Here is a 17,116-nt window from a genome sequence, read left to right on the forward strand (position 1 = left end):
GTTACTAACACAATCTCCCAGCTACTCCAAATTCCAGGAAAACGAAAACTGAACTGAGTGTTTATGATCTGGATTATAGAGGATGCGGTGTCTCAACACAGAACATCCACTCAGACCCTTCATGACAGCCCAAGAGGGTGTAACTAAGACTGTAGAAATCGGAATATCAGGACTTGGATGGCAAGCGTGGCAGATTTTAGGTACCTGTTTGCCCCGCATCACAGGTGGTCTACTGTAATGTGTAATAAAGTGATCCTCCAATGGATCTGTAATATAATCCTACAGCACTAAATAATGGTGTAGGCACAGCACGTTCCAAAGGAACTAAAGGGCTGTGGAGCATGGGAATCACATCCAAATTTAAATCATGCAGCCCTGGTGGTTCAAGGTAGAGAATCTTAAAAGCCTGCGTTGTGGGGAGGAGATAGCCTGAGAGTGTTCAACGTGAGGGCCCCTGCTGCACCCCCCAGCTCTCCCTTCAGTGAAGGACTCACTGCCCCAGCTGCCAGGAGGGGGGGTCAGCACACAGCCTTCAGCTGTCAGTCCCTTCACAGATGGCCTTGGCTATAGGGGTCACCTTCTTTTTCTGGGGTAGCCCGTATCCAAAGGCCAATATAAAAAGAGATGGCCCGGAGTATAACAACCTGGCCACCTTAGCCCTACCTGAGACACCTCATTAGGGCCTTCCTGGCCCTGGAGCTCCTTGGACGTTTTGTGGAAGCTGTTGCTGGGCCTGCTTTGCGGCTCAGTTTCTCTCTCTGCTTAATCCTGCTTTACTCCTCTCCCTTCCACAAGTGTTGATCACAAGGTTGCTCCTTAGATAAACCTCCTGCATGATGACTTCTGTCTCAACCACTACCTCCTGAGAACCCAATGCTTGACACTCCTTTAAAATTCTTGTCCCTGACACAGTCCCTGATCACTTTTGTATCATTTTTTGGTATCATCTGTTGACAGTCATCTTTAATGTCTAACAAAACTCCCGGGATGGCATTTTCCCTGGGGGTGGGGGGAGAAATTTGCTTGACTTGGAGAAGTGTGAGGCATTAGAACTTCAATTTATTTGTTTCATTAGCTTGTTAGCTTCTCTTTCTTATACCTAGAGCATTGGAGGGGAGGAAAAAGCTTTCCACAACCTTCTGAGAGTTCCTAGGTGGGTTGGAAAATTAAACTGACAAAGATTGATGGGAGAAATGCAGACACGTTTATTTTATATAAGTTTTACATGGACATGGGAGCCTTCAAAGTGAAATGAAAACCTGAAGAAACAGTTCAACCTGAGATCTTTCTGCTAGGTTTTATGAAGAGTGGACCATTGTGGAGAAATATGATAGGTCAGAGAGTAAGAAGTAAGTGGAGTAACCTGGGCGAAACTTAGCAAGACCTGTTCTGATTCTTCTCGGCATCCCTTTGTCTAAGGAGATAAGGATGCTCATTTCCTTCGAGGGTAGGGGGGCATCCCTCACAGAAGTGTTTTATGACCTACTTCAGGAGGGGGAAGGTCAGAGTGACCTTTCTACTGCTGCCATTTTCTCAAACTCCTTCATCTTATAATTCCATAGGCCAAGGTACCATATTTGGGGGTGGCATGTCCAGAACCCCATCAACATCAAGGTAACTTTATTCTTTCTCTTCAGAATCTTTATAGAATGAAGCATTCTCTGTCATTCACTTTCCCACAAGTGATTAAATTCACTTAAGCAGTTTTAACCCTGTTCTTCCCCTCCCCCAGCCCCCAGTTTGGTTTTTATGTCTAGATTCATCCAGAATACAACAGTTAATGGTTAATAAGCACCTAGTTTGTGCACACTGCAGGAATGGGAAGTAGAAACAGCTAAGCCATCCAGAGGCTCTCAGTGCTCTGTGTCTACCACGTGGGCCTCACCACGCAGTCCCTCTGCCTGGTTCCAGTGGACAGTCGTGGCCTCTCTTTAGTCAGAAATACCTAAAATTAACAGACACCCCTACGGGAGCCCTGGACCAATGACTGAGTGATGGTAGTTGGTGTATAAAGTCACCAGTACCCACAGCTCTCAGTGGGATCCTTCTGAGGCACATTTTCTTTTCTTTTCTTTTTATTTTGTGAATATTTTTTAACATCTTTATTGGAGTATAATTGCTTTACAATGGTGTGTTTTTCTGCTTTACAACAAAATGAATCCGTTATATATATATGTATTCCCATATCTCTTCCCTCTTGCGTCTCCCTCCCTCCCACCCTACGTATCCCACCCCTCCAGGCGGTCACAAAGCACCGAGCTGATCTCCCTGTGCTATGCGGCTGCTTCCCACTAGCTATCTACCTTACGTTTGGTAGTGTATATATGTCTATGTGAGGCACATTTTCTACACCATTCCTCAGAGTTCTACAGCAGGACTCAACTCCAGGAGCTCTCTAGTGGTAGCTAGATGCTACCTACGTCATGACAACACAAGGTGTCACTGCCTTCTCTTCCCTCTCTTGTTTCCTCGCTGCTCTACGGATTTCCTCACCTCTAATAAACTACTGACACTCGAATCTTTGCTTCGAGATCTGTGTCTTAGGAAACAAAATTAAGGCATGTGTCATTCCCGAACATGAAGAATTTATAATCTATTAAATACTCAATTGACACACAACATAACATAAACATGCATGCAGATTTTCAATGTTCATCCAGGCTTTCTTTGAAATCAAATAAATAACAAATTAAAATTTCAGCTTAGCTCTTAGCTGTCTGTGGCTCCCACAGGGGGTTGTTAGCTAATCCCATCAAAGTCTGTCCTTCCTGCTGAGAGGGCACAGCCCTCCTCCTGTTTCCTCCACCCTTTCCCAGCAGGGGCCATGCCACCATTAGCACCTCATTGATGGCAAATTCAACAACTAGAGAAACAGAGAAAGGCTCCTTCTGGGAACCAAGGACACTGTTGCTGCTTTGGTCTCAGAATCAAAGAGAGGTTTCCATGTCAGAAGCTATGATTGAAATGATAAACCTTTCTTTGAAAGTTTAAGAAAAAGTCACTTTCAGGGCCAGTTCTTTCTGAATAGCCTGGAAGGAAACACACACACACACACACACAAACACACGCACACACACACAGTAAGGAAGGTGTTCATTGTCCAGAAATCTGGAGAGTAAGAAAAATAATAAAAAGAATACAATAATAGTTAACCTTTTCTGAGTATGTACAATGTACCTATCGCTCTGCTTACGTCAACCCTAAGCATTAGGCATTTTTATCCCCATTTTATAGATGAGAAAACTGAGCCTTAGAGAATGTAGTCACTTGCTCACATATTGAGGAAGAAAATAAATATAAACTCCATGGAAATAGGGACTGTATCTTGTTCATGACTGTATCCTTTTAGCACATTGTTTAGTGCCTAATTAAACAGATCATTTAATAATTTCCTGAGGACCAAGTATTCAGTATCAGAGGAATCGTATAGGGTGGTGGCAGCAAAGTTTTTCCGTAAAAGGCCAGACAGTAAATATTTCAGGCTTTGCGGCCATAAGGTCTCTTGGCCCTGCCACTGCAGTGGGAAAGCAGCCATAGACAACACATAAGCAAATGGGCATGGCTGTGCTTCAATAAACGTTTATTTACCAAACTGGTAGAGGGCCGGATTTGGCCCACTGGCTCTAGTTTGCTGACTGTTCGTCCAGGACCTTGTTCCTCAAAAGTAGTGTCTGTGGACTGGCAGCACAGGCATCACCTGGGCCAGAAATGCAGTGTGAACCCCAGCCCAGGCCTGCTAAATTAGAATCTAAATTCTAAAATTAATAAGAGCCCCAGGGATTCATATGCTCATAACATTTGAGAAGCATCACTTTAAGAGACTTGCATAGCGTTGACTATCAACCAGAATAATTATGAGTTTTCAAATAAACTTTTATTTCCATTCAACATTGCCTGAGTGTAATTACAGCAGAAATTTGCTTGGTTTGATGTGACCAGGTCCACACTGTTTATTCTTCCTGATGAGTGGAGAGAGGAATGTGAAAAGCTGAGGAGGATACGTTTTAAGGACTACAAAATTGGAACAGTTCACCAAATCTGGACGGTCTAACTCAGTGCAATTCACAAGTCATCACACCATTCCACAAAACCAAGAAGCCCCCAACGCCTTCTTTTCCTTTCCTCCCACAAAATGGAAACAGCTTTTACTGAACTGGACCAATCAGCTCTGAATCTGATTGCTCAAAAGCATGTACAAATAATTTAGGTGTCTTTGCCATCACAGGTCATTAAATGCCTACAAAGTGCACAGCTGTTCCCATAAAGGTCACTCTCAGAGCCTTGAAAAAAACAGAATGCCTCTCTCCAAGGACTGAAATGCCTACTCGTTAAACTTACTGATCATTTTATGTTCTGTCAAAGATGAATCCATAGTAGAAAAGACAAAGGAGGGAGAGTGTGGGCTTGAGAGTACTGTCCTAGTGCAAAAACAATTGGCAAACTCTTCCGTCTCTTAGCAACCACATGAGCCTGAGTGAGGCACTTGGGTCCTCAGAACCAGTGTTCTCCAGTGGAAAACAGGCATTCAGATCACCAGATTCTATTTTCTCAGTACCTGTAAACATTTTACTGGCTTATAACTTCTGACCCAGCAGTTATACTACTAGGAATATGTTCTATAAAATGTTCATATAAGTATGCAAAGGTTTATGCTGACGTATATTCATCCAGTGTTATTTTTTAATTAAGTTTGGAAGCAATCTAAATGTTTAGCACTATGTGGGAAATATTCAGTAAATGTTCAAAAAATTGTGGGAGAGTTAACTATGTTATAATATGCAACCGTTTAAAGAGAAGTGGATCCATTTGCACTGACGTGAGAATATAACTGTGCTTCACTATTAATTGAAAAAATAAAATGCAAAACATTGCCATATTTCATTGATTTTAAAATGTGCATTTTTCACATTTTCACATCATTATGTCTTATAACGGATGGTGTCTTACAGTTGCTACTGGCCAGGCAACAGTCTTGATGGTGTTATATACAATAACGACAGATTGTATAATCAGTGGCATCTTAGATTTAATACAGTATGCAAAAAGAACGGCATACATATGTGAGTGGATGTGTTCATATATGTTTCCTTTACACTATGTGTATATATATATATATATATTTACAGTGTGTATATATATATACTTTGATATATATATATATATATATATCAAAGCATTGAAAAATGCCTAGAAATATGCATACCAAATGAACAGCAGTCACTTTGAAGGAGGAGAATTAAGCAAATAGGGCTGGGAGTGAGTTGAGAGAGGTAGATTTGCTTTTCAGATTCTATACTTTTTACATTGTTTACATTGTATTGACAGTGAACACATTTTACTTTTCAAATCACAAAAAAAGTATGATAGGGGCTTCCCTGGTGGCGCAGTGGTTGAGAGTCCTCCTGCCGATGCAGGAGACACGGGTTCGTGCCCCGGTCCGGGAAGATCCCACATGCCGCGGAGCGGCTGGGCCCGTGAGCCATGGCTGCTGAGCCTGCGCGTCCGGAGCCTGTGCTCCGCAACGGGAGAGGCCACAGTGGTGAGAGGCCCGCGTACCACACACACACACACACAAGAAGTATGATAATAATAATGTCTTCATTCTTATTTCACAATACTGGAGCGACGAATGTTATCATACCAAAGTAATTGCTGTAGAGCTCTGTGGCCATTCTGTCTTCCTTTCTCTTCTACAGAGACCAGGCATAAGAGACAGAAATTGAAGACATTAAGTACATCCACCTCTTTTATTTTGCCTCGAGTGCAACATTTATTCTGTGCAAAAATGAGCGGGGATGGCCCATGGCAACAGGAGAAGCCAACCTTTGGCTCACTGGGATGTCACTTCCGATCTCGAATGTGTCATGAGGCATTCATTCATGAGGCAAATCATCAAGGAAATGTCAAAACATCAGGAAATGGTGAGTAAATAGACTCAGATGCTTTGGTGCAAACTTGCTGAGAACAGAGGCTGTGGTTTCCGTATGCCTCTATAGACTCCAGTGGTAGAAGTCCTCATGAATATGAACCACTTATACATTTCAGGGTCAATGATGGTGGCACAGCCAAGCATGCCAGGCCAACTGGTGAAGAAGGGCCTGGACTTTAGGTGGGAAGGACTTGAAGGGAGGACAGTCCAGTTTGACAGTTTGAAGGCTTTCTCTGGGAGCCAGAGAAACAATGCCCAAAGCAGAGCAATTTTCTCAAAGAGGGACGTTCCATCACTTATGATAAAACTTAGGTCGGTGCTTTGCAAACTGTGTAGCATCCTGTTCCTTCCTATTGTGTAGGTAGGGGTGTACATCTCAGGACAGGGTCTATATGTTTAGCTACCTGGGACCTTGTGCTTCACTGTAACCAGGGCCAAGCCCACTATAACAGGCACCAGGCAAATTTTCTTTCTTCAGCAAAATTGACAGAGCAAACTTGCCTCTTTAAAAGTATGGGACTATTTCAAGTTTGCCCTTGAGGATCTGCAGGGTGAGTTAACCTCAAGTGATCTATAGACAGAGAAGTCCAAATGGAAACCTGGAGCCAAAAGACATGAGCAAAAAGTGGGTGCAGTTAATGAAACAAGACTGATGTGCATTGATAATTGCTGAAGCTAGGTGATGGGTGTATAGAGACTTTTTGCTCTACTTTGATATATGTTTGATTTTTCCATAATTAAAGGTTAAATAAAGGAAAAATAACTGCGGGCCTCCTGAACAGGAGTGCTGAATTTGTATATCAGCAGGGGGGGCTAATATGTCAGCCACATTCCTCTCATTATATTCTCAATTTCCTTACCTGAAAAAATGGAGGTAATATCAACTCACTGGGTTGTGACAGTTAAAGGAAGAAATGAATGTAAAATTCCCAGCACTGAGCCAGAAAGTGTGCTACCATTATTAAGATAAAATACGATAAAAATACATCTAAAATACCAATGATTGACAATGACTGTATTTTAATGATGGAAACATTTTTACTTGCTTTCTTTTATTTTCCCCATTTTCTATGTTGAGCATGTATAGAATTACAATTAGGAACGAGTGAAATAATATGTTCTTGAAATTAATGTTGGTTCATCTCTTCCCATACGCAAAGGCATCTGAAAAACTTGGACTACAAAACATTCAAGAACGTTCCTAATATTGTAATTTCAATTCCTCCCTGTCTGAAGTTTAAAGGCTTTTTCAAAAATAACTTTGGTTTAAAACTCCTTAAAGAACAATGAAAAAAAAAAAAGCCCTGAATTATAACATACCCACCTCTTTCTACCTGTTGGTTCCAAAAGACATTTAAGTTAGCTGCTGGCTATTCCTGTGTAAAAATAGTTCGTGATTTTATTTGACAAGTGATGGGTTACATAGCTCACCCTGCAGTTCCCCAGGGAAAAGCATGAAATATTCTACTACTGTCAGAGAAGCCAGATTGCTGTTGGGTTTTTTGTCTAAAACGTATGTACCATACGCCTGTTGCTTCCGCTTTTATTTGGAACATAAAATAAATAGAAGACTGACTTCCAGGAGTTATCCATGTTGCTGCTGTTATGAAATGGTCTTATACACTGTATCAGTTATCAGTTTGCCATGGTGATGCTACATAACTACGTGAAATTGACATAGCAACATCACTTCCCTGAGAGTAGTAGAATATTTCATGTTTTCCCCTGGGGTAACTGCAAGGTCAGTTACTGTAACCCTCAGACTATCTATAGACAGAGAAAATTCAGATGGAAACTCAGCAGCCTACAATAATAAGCATTGATTTAACTCCTGAGTCTGCAGGGTACCGTCGATCAGGCTGGGCTTGGCTGATCTGAGTTGGACTCAATCTCATTCACATGTCTAAGGTCAGCTGACTGTGGGCTACTTCAGGGTAGCCTTGGCTGAAACAAAGGGGCCAGGGGCTCCAAATGATTTTTGTCCTCCAGGCTATCCTAGGCATGGTCTCCGGATGGGAGAAGAGCAAGCACAAGCAAAAATGCCCAAGTGCTTTTTATTCCCTCATCATTTTTTTCAAAATACGTCTTATATTTCCCCCCTTTTTTTTTTTCAAGTGCCTTTTTAAGCATCTGTTGTGTCCTGTCTGCTAACATCCCCATGGCTAAAGCAAGTACCTAAGACAGCCCAGGCTCAAGGGTGAGGAAGTAGATTCTGCCTCTTTGGTGAAAGGAATTGCAGTCAAGTGGCAAAAGTTGAGGCTACAAGAGAGGGTTAAAAAAATTGAGGCCAATAACGCAATCAACGTGCCATATAAAATTACATAATAAGAACTAGCATTTCTCTGTGATGTTGTGTGTTTGGCAAAACATTGTTATGCATCTTCTAATATCTAAGTACATCCCTAAGGACTGAAGAGGGTGAATTCTTTTAGGAAGGCCCTATAAGTTGTTTCAATGTTGAAATTTATTTTTACTTCTAGCATCTTATCCTTTGGTTTGCTCATATATGCAATGATAGTTTGAAGTTAAATTTTAGAGGTCAGTGAGTAAAATTGCGTCTTTGTTTTTGGCACATGCAGTTTGTGGTTGCCTGATAAACACCCATTCACCTTTCAAAACCCACTTATTACATCACCTCCTCTAGAAAGCCTCTCTGGTCCCTCCAGATAAAATTAATCATGCCCTCCTCTAATCTATCTTTGTGCCTGTGCTTGAGCCCGCTTTCACCCTTATCTATTGGTTTGAGCTGTGATCTGTCTCTCTACGAGCCTGAGCCCATTGAGGGTCACAGGTTTTGGGATCAGGCTACCAGAGTTCAAAAACCTGGGCTACCATTTTTTCCATGTGGGACCTTGGACAGTTTGGACAACTTATACAACTGGGGCTAGCGTACCTCCTTTTTATCATCTGTATGATGGGAATAATAATTGTACTTGCTTAAAAGAGATATTGAAAGAATTAAATGAGTATTAAACATTTAGTAAAATATCTGACATGGGCTACTAAATAATATTAGCTGTTATTAATTATAGTCTTCTTATCCTTAGTGCTATTTAGTTGATTTTATACCACCTTGGGAGTAAAGTTACAACACTGGGTCTCGACTGGCAAAGTACCCCTAGATCCTTTTTGTTTTGTTTCGTTTTTCAAATATTTATTTATTTATTCGGCTGCATCAGGTCTTAGTTGGGGCATGCGGGATCTTCGTTGTGGCATGCATGTGGGATCTAGTTCCCAGACCAGGGATCGAACCCAGGCCCCCTGCATTGGGAGCACGGAGTCTTAGCCACTGGACCACCAGGAAAGTACCCCCTAGATCCTTGAATCCTAAAAGGGTCTTTACAATTCTACTGTTCAGATCGAAAGTACAAATGATATTGTAATCAGCACCTGAAGGAGAAGGGGGCAGAAAATTAATAGCTGGGCCAAGGAACAAGCCTCTCGAGCCCACCTGGTTCTGACCCCAGTAGGTAATTCCATGAAGATAAAGAAAATAAAATACAGGAGGATCAAAATGTACTCCATTAATATTCATCTTTATAGATCTCATTTCTAGATATTGTTTTTCTGTTCCTCTGAGCAGAAGTTTCTCTTCAGTCATTTCAATAAGCTCTGTTTGCCAAAAACCAAGTAATAAGATGAGGTAGGGACAGTGGGAAATCAAATGAAATGGCATAACCCATCCCTGAGGCTAGAAGAAGCAATGAAATAGAATTACAAAAGCCACTAAGTCCAGAATTTGACTGTCACATTTACTTTGAGATGTCTCATCTTCAAAATGGGTGAGCTGAGGATTAGAGGAATGGAACAGATGGCATCTTGATAAATTAATACTCTGGAAATGAGGGAGGAGACACATTGTCTACAAAATTCAGAAAGCATGAATAAAGCATATGGCATATTTTGATGCATCTGAAGATTAATTTAAATGTTTATGTCATCGTCATTGTTATAGCATATTTGGGGGGAAAATGAATCTTAACAAATGGAAAAATACACTTTAGCATTTATTCACTGTGTCATAATGCTACCAAGTAGTAAATTGAAAAGATGTACTTGGTATATAAATAAAAAACATGCTATTGCTTGTCAAAGAAAGTAACTTTGTAGAATCATGTAATTGGGATTTTCAGTAGGTAAAATGTATACATAATAAAAGTAAAAAACACAAATAGTACAAAAGGATCTACAGTGAAAACTGTCTCCCTCCTAACTCTAATTCTCCATTCTTCAAGGAAAACACTATTACCAGTTTCTTCCTTTCTTTTCTTATATATGCTTATATATTCTAAAAACTGTATTACTGCTTGAGAGAATTAAAGCTTTTTTTAAATTTATACCTTCCTTTTGCATACATTAAAAAAAACCCTAAAACGAGAATTTACATGCCCAATTTACATTTGGGCCAGTTGTATAGTGAATCAGTTAGGATTAGTTTGGTTTCAAGTAACCAAAAGAAAGCTGTTAGACACACAGACGCAGAAAACAAACTTATGGTTAGCGAAGAGGAAAGGTAGGGGGAACGGAAAAATTGGGAATTGGGATTGACATACACACACTGTTTCCTACAATACTGACTTGAATTCAGTAGTACAATAATTCAGATTTTGGTCACTTTCCAACTGCTTTCAGAATCATTCCCAGCAAACACATGGTGATAGCTTTATATTTTTCTCCCTTTCAGGAAATCCATTATTGGAATGCTTCTTAGCCACTAAAACTAGCAATTAAATTTTTCCATCACCCAGATAGCATAAACATACACACTAAAGCCTATCAGAAATAAAAAAGATGAAAGGATACAGATGACTTTTATCAAATTTGGGAAATAACAGGTGAGACTCAAAAGAAGTAAACTGGTAGGTAATACAAGGCAAAATGTCTCTTCCTTAAGTGTACATTTCAAGTGACATTTAAGACTGCTATTTACAATCAAAAAGCAATTCACTAACGTTGAAAATGTATTGCTTTTAACCTCAACACTGCAGCAGATTCAGGCAGGAATAGAGATCACCTAGTCTAGTGATCTGGATGTGGGACAGAGCAGACCACTGGGAAGAGAATTAACTCAGGTGCTAGCTTAAAGTGCAAATTGCTGGGCATGACCAAGAGCTAATGAGCTAACGATATGCAGGTGGGATCTGAGAACCCGAATATTAATTAGCTCAACTGGTGATGCTTATGAAGGCTACACTTGAAAAAATGTTGATAATCTAACTCCGTTTTATAAACAGGACCGTAGAAGCGCAGAAAGGGGAAATGACTTGTCGGGAAATGGCAGAGCTGGGGCTATACCCATGTGTCTTGATTGCCCTACTCTTAACCTCATCTCTTGCTTTCTACCCTTCTGTACATCCATTTCCACAGGGTCACTGAGAATGAATCTGGCTGACCAGACTGTCCAAGCTGGTGTGACATGCTATTAGAAAGATATCCGGTGGGGAAATTACCATATCAATGGGCTTTAACTGTCCCTGAGAGGATTCATTTTCCTGACTGTACAAAGCATCCGCCTGGTTTAATGATGAGTTGGTTGGTTAAACAAAAGGGTTCTTAAACAAAAGGGTTCAAGACAAGGAATGGTATTTCTCTTGGTCAAAAAGCCATATATTTCAAAGATACAAGATGGGACTCATTCAAATTCAGGGTACACTGTACCTGAAATGGGTCCACCTTATGGTACGGTTGATTCCTTTTGTGTTCTCTACAATAAAAGTGAAGAGAGACTGAGAAAACTTAAGTTAAAGCCTAGATTATATTTTTCCTGGCTACCTTAGGCCTATTTCACCATACATAAAACTGTACCTGGACAATTTATTTGACCTGACATTTCAAACTGGAATTAAGCAGCCTCCACAATCTTTTAATTGTGGAGGATGAGATTTTCTCTTCCTTCCCTCTACTGTGACTGATTCAACTTTGTATCCTCTGCATCCAGCATAACGCCTAGTACATAATATCATGGCATTATATGGAGGTATATGTCACAGTTCTAAAGAGAAAGGGCCACTGGTGCACTGGTGTTTAACAACTGGTTCCCTGGGAGAAAAAAGTCCCCCTGATTTGTAGCTTTTGCTTATTTCCCTGGTGTAAATAGCCAACCATCGCCAATTTCAATCTACCTATGTAATGTCATTGAATGCAGAGTTGCAAAAAGATATGCCGTAACACACCATTACACAGTATTTCCACCGTAGAGATTTAATATACAAAAATGACTTCAAGAGCAGGGATAAAGTAGAATGTACTAAAATAATTAGGAAGTGATGAGTTAGAGTTTTTATTACCTTTGTTTTATGGCAATTTATTTAGTCAAAAGTTTGTGTAATTTAATTTTTAGTAATGGCTGCATTTAGCAACGGGTGCTCAACATTGCTGAATATTTAACAGTTGGCTCTTATGAACCGATAGGATTTGACTTCAGTTGCCACTGGAAAAGGCTCTTGGATCCACAAGATTAGGGTTTGTGTCCTGACTCCTTCAACTACTAACTCTGAGACTGAGCAAATCTACTTCACCTGCTTATGCCGCACTTTCCTTATCTGTATAATGGAATAATAGCAGTAAGTACGTCATAGGTGGTGTGAAGAATAGGTGAGAAAGTACCTGTAAAATTAGTGAAATTTTGTAAGAGTTCAACTAACATTAGCTTTTAGTAATAATAATAATAATTATTATTATTATAATACATGCTGACTCAATGGTGAATGGATGGATGCATGGATGGACAGATACTTTTCAAGAAGGAGTAAAAAAAAGGCTTTTGGGCTTCCCTGGTGGCGCAGTGGTCGAGAGTCCGCCTGCCGATGCAGGGGACACGGGTTCGTTCTCCGGTCCGGGAAGATCCCACATGCCACGGAGCGGCTAGGCCCGTGAGCCATGGCCGCTGAGCCTGCGCGTCCGGAGCCTGTGCTCCGCAACAGGAGAGGCCACAACAGTGAGAGGCCCGCGTACCGCAAAAAAAAAAAAAAAAAAAAGGCTTTTGAGTGCAAAAATTACATATAAATAAAACTGAGCTGTGTTCATCCATAAAATGTCTCTGAGGAGGAAATGAAATCCTCCACTCTGAACTGCTGGGTGGATTTAATCAGCTCCTCTGCTTTCTGTGGAGCAATAGGCCTACTATTATATACTAAGAGACACAACATGACTGCTATCAATAGTGTCAGCAGCCACTGACAGAGCACGAAAAGAAGCCCCTGTTATTCACTCTTAACCTTCCCTGGGAGCACAAGTGTTAAATCCCGTCCTTCAGACCTCATTTCTGCGTGTCTAGGGCCTCTTCTCCTCAGAAAAGGGCTGTCTGTCTTTTTCAACATCACACCTCAGCTAACATCAAGAGGCATTGTTTTCCCTCCAGCTACTGCCTTCTCTCCCAAGACCACCTGAGGAAATGTCTCTCTCGGCTCACAGTGGATTGATCCCAGCACGCTGAACAGCACCTGTGCAATTTTCTCTCACTCAGGTGGAAAGTCTGAGCTATTAAGAACTGTTTCCTCTCAGACTGAGTAAAGCTCTTTTCCTTCTGAATAACCTCTTTCTCCTTGCTCCAGTTAAAGCTTTAGTTTACCCTCATACGCTAAGAGAGAGGAGAAAAGAGGGGCCTGACAACTGCGGTTTCTGGATTGTCCATGCAATACCGTCTCAGAAAAACCAGAAGTGGAGGCCCTGTTACCATAAAACTCAGCTTTTCTAAATCATTCAAGCAAATCCCCAAGTGGTGGTGCAACAGCAGTGAAAATAGGCGACCTGCAAAGAGACCTTTGACAAAAGCCAGCATCAGTTAGTTAGGTTGAGAATATTGACCTCCTCACTCGAAGTCCAGAGCTTTTTTGCGTTGACTCATGCTGCCTTTGGGCGGGGGAGGGGCGGGAGTTTGTGAGGAATTTCTTGACATATAAATAATGCCCTTGATTTTTGCATCTTTCAAAAGTTAGACACTGGGCTTCCCTGGTGGCACAGTGGTTAAGAATCTGCCTGCCAATGCAGGGGACACTGGTTCGATCCCTGGTCCGGGAAGATCCCACATGCTGCAGAGCAACTAAAACCGTACGCCACGACTACTGAGCCCATGTGCCACAATTACGGAAGCCCACGCGCCTAGAGCCCGTGCTCCGCAACAAGAGAAGCCACCCCAATGAGAAGCCCACGCACCACAACAAACGGTAGACCCCGCTCCCCGCAACTAGAGAAAGCCCGCATGCAGCAACGGAGACCCAATGCAGCCAAAGATAAATATATAAAATAAATTTATTAATAAAAAAAAGGTAAACACAGCGTATCTATGTGTTTGCCTGAGGACCCAAATCTAGTTCTGCTGTTCTAAACACTTTAAAACAAAGAAGACATTTTTAAGTATGTATAACAGGACTGGTAAACAAAGAAAACGTTTTATCAGAGGACAATAATAGAATGTGGAGATTTGAAATAGAAGGAACATCTTTAACCAGAAAAGGTTACCTACTAAAAGCCTAGAGCAAGCCCCACACTTAATGGTGATGCACTCCTCTTAAAATCAAGGAAAACCCCCTCATATCCACTCTAACTTCTTCTGGTATCCTAGAGATTGCAGGAATTTGGAGTAAAACAAGAAAAAGAAAACAAAATTATAAGGTTTAGAGAGGAAGAAATGGAACTGTCATTGACAAATGATAAAACTCAAAAAGCTCAAAATCATCTTCAAATTATTAGAATGAATGATAGGAGAGTTTAAGAAAGATAATTGGATATAAAATCAGTACAAAAAATAACTCTATACATCTGCATCAAAGATTTAGAAAATTGATTTTAAAAGTCTTCATTTATAACATTTTTATGACACTGGGGAATAAAGCTAAAAAAATTGCTACCATGTGAACAGATAGGAATATTCTACTCTGGAAGTAAGTCAAGTCTCTCCAAAATTACCTGTACGTTAAATACTATTCCAACCTGAATTCTTTATTAAAATAATTTGATATTTGAAAGCAAAAATCTCTATCAGGAAACAGAACTAGAAACTCCTACGATGGCAGTGAAGGCACTAGGAGAACGAGCTTTGGAGTCAGAACAAACCTGATGTGTGTTCTGGGGCCAGTTACTTCAATTCTGAGTCTCTCTTTTCTTGTTCATAAATTGGGGGAAATAGTAACTACTTGTAGATTTGGGGGTTGGGAGAACATCATGAAATCATGAATATAAAGTGCTAGTCTAGTGCTTTGTTATAATGAGTACTTAAAATAATACCTGTTATAGTATTAATAATACATTATCACTACCGTGAATTGACCCCTATGTTGCACCAATCATTATATGCACATAGTTTCGTTTAATCCTCCCAACAGCCATGCAATTGCTTGAAGGGCCAGGCTAAGCACTTTTCATGGTATGTGTGCTAGGAAACACATGGTGTGTGTACAGGAACAAGAGGACACATTCCAATTTGAAGAGACATTAATAAAGATGTTATCTACAAAGAGGAAGATAAGCCTGAAGCAACCGGGGGAAGGAAGGGTCATGAGAACATGGAGAGAACTCTATGAAGAGAGTCAACTAAGGGGAGCTGTGGCCTTTCTGAGGGGCAACCTAGAAGGGAGGGACCTGGAGAAATCAGTGTCCCGACCTCATGCTCCTCTTGCACTCAGGTCTCCTGCTGTTCTCCCACCGGTCAAGCAGAATCCACAGGGTGTGGGAGCCCATTGAAGTAGTCCATATGGTCAGCATACCAGGCACAGAATGGGGTAGAAAGGGATGAAGAGAAGATTTGAGTGGAAGTGGTTCTGTCTTGCACACACAACTGATTATATAATCTTTGCAACAGTCCCAAGGAATGTGGACTACTATTATCCCACTTCACATGAGGAAACTGGAGCCTAGAGAGATTGGCAGCTGGCATGTGATGGAGACGGGGTTCTGGGTCTAGACAGTCCCAGTCCTGAGCCGTGTAGCTCACCGGTAGAGTGAAGCTCGTGGCTCCCTCAGAGGTGAAGAGATTGTCTTAGATCAGGTGAAAAGCTGGACCAATGTCAAAAGAAAGGGCTAGCATTTCCCAGTTCTGCCTGGTTCCAAATGCCACATTCCACCCATAATGCCTTATGTGCACCCATGACATGGCGACCCATGAGAGGCAAAGACTTGGGACTTTTCCTCATAATAACAAGGCAGAGAAACGAAGACACCTATAGTACCAGTTGAGGTTCTCAACTGGTTATCACCTGAGGCGAGAGGGCAGCCATCCTTAGAAAGGAACAGTCTTCATGGAATGAACAGTGACATGGAAAAGAGCCAGGAGTGGGCCAATATTTGCTAACCTGCATTTTGCAACCCCCCAGGAGTCACTGGAGGTATTCTGAGGGTTTACATTGTTAGAGATGTTGGGGTATCCGCATTCATTTTGATTTTTTTTAACATCTTTATTGGAGTATAATTATAATATCAAATAATGAGGTGCAGTTTTTTTCCATTGAAGAAACAACAGAAAACAGAATACGCTGAGGACTTGCAGCTCTTATCATTAGCACTTTTAAGTTTATGGGGTCACTTTTCACTCAGCTAAACGCTGTTGGCCAACTTAGGGGCTTTACAGTTACATAGCTTTGTTTGGTTTTTTATTATTATTGTTCACATATTTTGCTTAATTTATACTCTTACTAGATGGAATAAAGATGGAAGCAGGAGGAAAGCAAGACATTAATGATCATGCAAATGATAACAAATCTACAATCTTTCCCAATTTTTGGTACCTTCTAGATTCATACCTTGACTCATCTGATCAGAATTTTTTAAACCACACATGTCAGGATGACTCTATTGCCTTAACATGCCTCGCTCAATAAAAAACTTCAGTGGTGATTAGAGTCAACTTGGCCTTTGATTTATTGGAGATAATAATGACTACCCATATGATGGTTTGTTTGCAGAAAAACGTTGCAAATAGAAGCCCTGAAGTTTTTTACTAACTTGCCATTTGGAAACAAAACAGAAAAGCATTAAAAATAAACCAGTTAATTTTAAAGTGAAAAATCCAAGCCTTCCAAGCAATGGAGTCATGAAGCCATTTTTAAAAATCTATTTTTGATGCTGTAACACCTGTTAAATCCCGATCTCTATTTTAATAACCGTTCAGTCCTCAAACGAAAGAAGATATGATGTTCTTTTAAAACGCATTTTTCTTCCAGAATTGATTCAAAGTAGATTAACCAGTGTCTG

The 17,116-nt window shown here is 40.8% G+C and overlaps 1 long non-coding RNA gene across 1 annotated transcript in view; it reads left to right on the forward strand.

Annotated features, from left to right (window-relative positions):
- The window catches only part of LOC132526880 (uncharacterized), a 248,661-nt gene extending 242,746 nt beyond the window's left edge, over positions 1 to 5,915 (forward strand). The window contains exon 3 of the long non-coding RNA XR_009542739.1: positions 5,697 to 5,915. This is a non-coding gene — a long non-coding RNA (uncharacterized LOC132526880). The remainder of the gene's footprint in view (positions 1 to 5,696) is intronic.
- The last annotated feature ends 11,201 nt before the right edge of the window (positions 5,916 to 17,116 follow it).

Source organism: Lagenorhynchus albirostris, chromosome 10 (assembly GCF_949774975.1).
Source record: "Lagenorhynchus albirostris chromosome 10, mLagAlb1.1, whole genome shotgun sequence".
NCBI classification, from domain to species: domain Eukaryota; kingdom Metazoa; phylum Chordata; class Mammalia; order Artiodactyla; family Delphinidae; genus Lagenorhynchus; species Lagenorhynchus albirostris.